Source organism: Numida meleagris, chromosome 17 (assembly GCF_002078875.1).
Source record: "Numida meleagris isolate 19003 breed g44 Domestic line chromosome 17, NumMel1.0, whole genome shotgun sequence".
Classification (NCBI taxonomy): domain Eukaryota; kingdom Metazoa; phylum Chordata; class Aves; order Galliformes; family Numididae; genus Numida; species Numida meleagris.
Window position 1 is genome coordinate 6,782,229 of NC_034425.1, and position 5,064 is coordinate 6,787,292.

At 51.2% G+C, this 5,064-nt stretch overlaps 1 protein-coding gene across 8 annotated transcripts in view; it reads right to left on the minus strand.

The window, feature by feature from the left end:
* The window catches only part of ARSG (arylsulfatase G), a 40,784-nt gene extending 37,340 nt beyond the window's left edge, over positions 1–3,444 (minus strand). For 3 of the 8 annotated variants that reach the window (XM_021414602.1, XM_021414601.1, XM_021414595.1), the window contains exons 1-3: positions 2,099–2,249; positions 1,755–1,921; positions 836–964 (exon numbers count right to left, since the gene is read on the minus strand). The gene's annotated coding sequence lies outside the window, so the exon portion shown is untranslated. Of the gene's footprint in view, positions 1–835; positions 965–1,754; positions 1,922–2,098; positions 2,442–2,491; positions 2,561–2,687; positions 2,836–3,011 lie in introns of those variants that run through there. The other 5 variants (XM_021414597.1, XM_021414596.1, XM_021414599.1 and 2 more) reach the window with 5 other exon arrangements.

The window sequence follows — 5,064 nt, forward strand, 5'->3', positions numbered from 1 at the left end:
GGCCCGGCCCGGCCCGGCCCGGCGGCGCGGGGCGCTCCGTGGCTCCGAGGCGGCAAAGCGGAGCCTGGCGTGGGGAGAAGCCGGGAGTCCGGCCCCGCTCTCAGCGTTGCTTTCAGCTCTTCCTACGGTGTTTTGAAGGCATTGAAGTCACGCTGGGTTGTTTGTTGCCCTTACCCATGTACTCTGTCGCCATGCAAATCTGATCGTTTAAGCATGACGTCTCTAGCAAACACTGATACTTGACAGCTCTGATAAACACACTTTGCCTTATGAGGGAAAGGCCAAAGAGCGTATTTACGACGGGCACAGTTCACGTACCAGGGAGCCCTGCTGTGACCAGGCGGCCAACCTGCGCTCTGAGCATGGCACAGGACACTGAAGCTATATCAGAGTTACACGCAGTCACTCACGTGTAATGAAGATTTTTAGTATGTAAAAAACACGCTTCTGGGCTACAGCACAGCCAGCGTTTGTTAGGAACTGCACTCTTGGTTTTATTTGCATAGGAAACTCAGCAGAAGAAAGGGTGCCTGAGCAGCATGGTGAATCGAAGCCACTCGTGTGCCCACCTTTTGCAATGATTAGATCATAATGAATTGGAAATATATCCATTTTCTATCATATAGCCATAAAACAAACCCCAATGCAGTAACCCTGCTCACTTTCCCCATCTCCATCATGTGATGATTTTGTATCATTAGCACAGAACAGAATAAAACGATTCCGTTGGAAGGGACCTAAAAGATCATCACATTCAGCTGAAGCTGATTGTTTCTATTTTGAAAGTCATTTGAGTTTTCAAGGCACACAAAGTCACTGCTGTAAGACACAATACCTTCTGTCAAAGAAGCTTGTCCAAAGAGGAAGTTCCAAGACTCAGCTGGATAAAGGTCTAGCACAGCCATCCCCACAGCACAAAAAGCATCTCCTGGTCTTTTCTTCTACAGGCATTGCAAGAGCTCCCCTGGGAAAAACAAACAAATAAACAACCAACCATCAATGAAAAGGAAACAAGTGGAAATACAAAGAAAAGGTGTGAACATCCAGGATTACTTTACTAAGTAAATGCCCGCTGTTGAGCAGGACAGCCTGGGCCTCCAGACAAATTAAGCCTAGGTGTTGGGGTTTTTTTTGTTGGTTTTTTTTTTCCTAGTTCCCAGGTCACTGAAATAAAAAAGCAGAAAGGACAGTAAGAAATGTAGATGCTTGAATCTACTGCTATTGCTAAGGGGCAAAGTCTTCTTGGCCTTATGGATATTAGAGTAGGCTCAGCAAAATACCTAGTAAGCTCCATGACAAGAAAAACACCAATATGATCGAATAGCAAATTTTATTACTGTACTTGCCCTAATTGTTTTCTCAACTTAAACAAGTTTGACAAGAATGTAAATCCCACGTTATTATGCTCAACAAAAGGCAAAACACCTCTCTGCGCACTGCAGTTATTGAGTGAGTTTATTTCTCACGCTCAGTGGCTGACAGGATAGCCTTCACAGAGCTCCTGAAGCACCAGGCTGCTGCTCCTAGATCACCCTGCCATCTGCAGTGGGACTACTTAAATTAATAAAAGCTACAGAATCAACTGCAGGAGCTGGGATTTGGGCTTGCAAGATACTGACCTTTAAACTGTGTTCACACCTGTTCTCTCCAGCACAAAGCGCTGGGAACAGTCATTTATCAGACCTCTCCACCCTGATTAGTGGCCAGCAAAGAATCTGAAGTTCCCTCTTCCATCGTTTATCAGTGTTATGTACCTGCATGAGTCTGTAGGCTCCCAGTGTGCCCATTGACTTGAGAAGCACACGCTGTACGTGCAGCTGGAATGGGTTCTGGGATCTGTACAGTCAGACCGCAGCAACAGGCTTCACAGTGCTCCTTCAGCCATCTCCTATCATCTTCGGCACTGAGTCCTCGAACAAACCTGTACAAGGAATCCAAAATGGCACAAAGCTATTAAAATGACACCAAATTATTAATTACCTTGCAGCAGAATAAGCCAACCAACTCGCTTAACAGCTTTTCTCAGAGCTGTAGTATTCCCACTTCTTGCAACTATTAATGAATTTCAGTCGATTTCATGGCACAAAAATGCACGCACCAGCTGCTGTGCAGCATTATCACACAACACAGGGGCAATCTTTTACAACTCCTTATAATTCAAAGATCTCGCGGTGTTGCTGTTTCCCATCTTCACCAACAACTAAGACTAACCCTGCAGCAGAGCTCTGCCCGTCATAGAAATATCAGTGCTTCCCAGCGACAACCACAACACTGCGCACCCACAGCCACAGAACAAGGCCTTGGCTACCTGCTGGCACACCCAACCGGGCCACCAGCACAGCACACCCCTCAGCATGGGACGGAGCCCCAGCAGGACTGCTCCAACACAACGGTCCCATCCCACATTCCCTGCAGGCCCATCCCATCCCTTAGCCCAGAGCCATGCAGGAGCCGGCCTGCTGCACTTGGGATTTGTTTTCCCTGCACGTACAGACTGCAGGAGTGCAATTACTCCTTTAACGTGTGCGTGTGAGAGAGAGAGAGAGGCGCGTATTTTATTAAGGCGGTTCATTTAACAGTTGCGAAGACGACAAGGAAAACACTACACGCAAATACGCTGCCATTGATCAGCACCAACCCAGGTGCCACACGGATTATTACTAAACGAGGAGCTGGGGATGCAGTACCCGAAAACAAAATCGCTCCTGCCCGGGCGGCGAGGAACGCACCTGCAGGCCGCGACCACCCGCCCCTCAGGAGCGCCCAGCTCGGGCAGCGCCCAGCGGCCGGAACAGGCCCCACCGCGCCTGGAGCCGCCCCCGGCGCCGCCCGCTCCTCCGCCCCTTCCCCCCGCGCGGGCGGGGCCGGGCCCGCCGCCCTCCAGCGCCGCCCTCCGCCCGCGGCCTGTGCCGCTGCCCCCCGCAGCCCCGGGGGTGGACGGTTCGCGGAATCATTGCGGTTGGAAAAGAGCTCCGAGATCACCAAGTCCAACCCCCACCGTGCGCACTGACCGTGTCCCACATCTCCACCGTTCTGGAACACCTCCGGGGATGCCCCCGTCTCCCCGAGCAGCCTGTGCCGGTGCATCGCCGCTCTTTTGGAGAATTGTTTGCCAATATCCAGTTTGGTTCTTCCAGCACCGCCCTCAGCACTTCGGCCAAGCGCCTCCGAGCCGGGCCAGGCAGAGCGCTTAGCAAAGCGCAGCGCTGGAGATGGAGATGATCCCTGCGCTGCCCTGGATGAACGCGTCCTTCGGGTGGGTTCCTCCACGCCAACCGAACGGCAGCTGCTCTGTGCCGAGCATCGCAGCGCGAGCTGCTCCTGCATTCTGGTTTCTGTAGGTGTGTCCTCTCTGTTCCCCTGCCAGGAGCTGCACAGCAGCGCACCTCCTGCTCCTTTGGTGTTTCTATTAAGACAACAAACAAACAAAGGCCTTAACGTCTCTCTGTGTTCAGAGGGTCCTGCAAGCACCAGTGAGGCGTGCTGGAAGATCACAGAATCATAGACCGTCCCGATTTGGAAGGGACCCATACGGATCATTGAGAAGGAGGAAGAGTTCAGCCTACAGTTCCAAACTATGCTCTGTTTTTGTTTGTTTGCTTGTTTCTTGATATTTTCATTCCTCTCCCAAACACTTGAGAGACGCAAACCAGTGAACAGACACATCGCAGGACTCCCAAGAAGCTCTCCCAGTGCCAAGACGGGGATTTAATTTCACACCTCGCAGCTCCGTCCCGGTGCAGGATGTTATCTGCTGCGCACGGAGCCGCTGACTTAGCACGGCTGCTATATTTAGTGTTCAGACGTTCCTGGAATCCAGTCCTGCACTCGGATCACAGCACTTCTCTCTCTGCCCCTCTGAGATGATTTTATCTGAAGCAAACAGGGGCGGTTCGGATGCGTGCAGCACCCCCAGCCCTCATCATTTCCAGGCACTGCAAGGCACACTGCTGCAGCATACTTGGTTCCAAACAGCAGCGGGCAGTTCTTTGGACAGGGTTGTGAGCAGTAAACAATCTCGCCATTTATGTGCAACAAACCAGTTGTGTCACGGATCCGCTGCTTTTTGTGGTCAGGGTTTCAGCTCTGACCTGTTCCTCAGACTTTGCATTAGGAGCTGGGTTTACCCGTGCCGAGACAGACGTGGGAATGGAGAGACATCCAGGTCTGCACGAATGCAAGTGCTGTCTAGCAGGAAGATGGAGAACAAATTAGTCCATGCTACAAAAATATACAATCCAAAGAGCTCCAGCTAAGGAAATGAGGATTTAAATGAGGATTTCATCAGTTTTTTGCTTTTAAGGAACTTGTAAAATGTGGGGTTATTTCCTACACCATTGCCAAGATCTGGAATCGTTTTGCAGTGGCCTGTGGCTGTTGCAAAAGTGAACGTGGAGATGGGACCGATGAAACCCGGCCACAAAGAGCCGCTGGAGGACCTGCACAGAAAGTGATCTTTAGCAAGAAGGACCTTTAGAAGAAAGCAGAAGAGACCGACCATCCAGGGATCTGAGTGCTCTGCAGCACTCACCACAACACACTGCCTTCCTTAAGGAGGGAAGGGCAGCACGCAGGCTGGAGGTGATTTCAGTCACTTGAGGTGTGTGATAGCACAGTGACAAAGCCTGGGAGAAAGGAGCCCCGCTGGGGAGTGACTCACACCAGCTACCTGGGACATGGCTTCAGGCTGAGGACTGCTCTCTAGAGTGGCTTTTCTCTCCCTAATGATGGAAGCTGGCCCTCATTGCAGCTTGCTGCTGCAAACACTGCCTATGTTTGGGCAGTAGCTCTGATCCAAGGCCCTGCATGCGGCTGCAAGGCCCTGACCTCCAACACTAAAGGAAGCCAAAGGTGTAAGCGAAGGTGTGAGGCTGCACATTTCCTGTGCTCCCCTGACTTCTGCATAATCACAGACATTTGTCTTGCTGCAAGCAAATGAGATGGGGCACGGAGACAATGAAAATAAAGCCTGGCTCCAGCTAAAGGGTTGGCTGTCAGCCAGACGCTTTCATATTCGATCCCTGCTTCTGTCAAGAGGGAAATATAAAACATTTTACCTTGCTA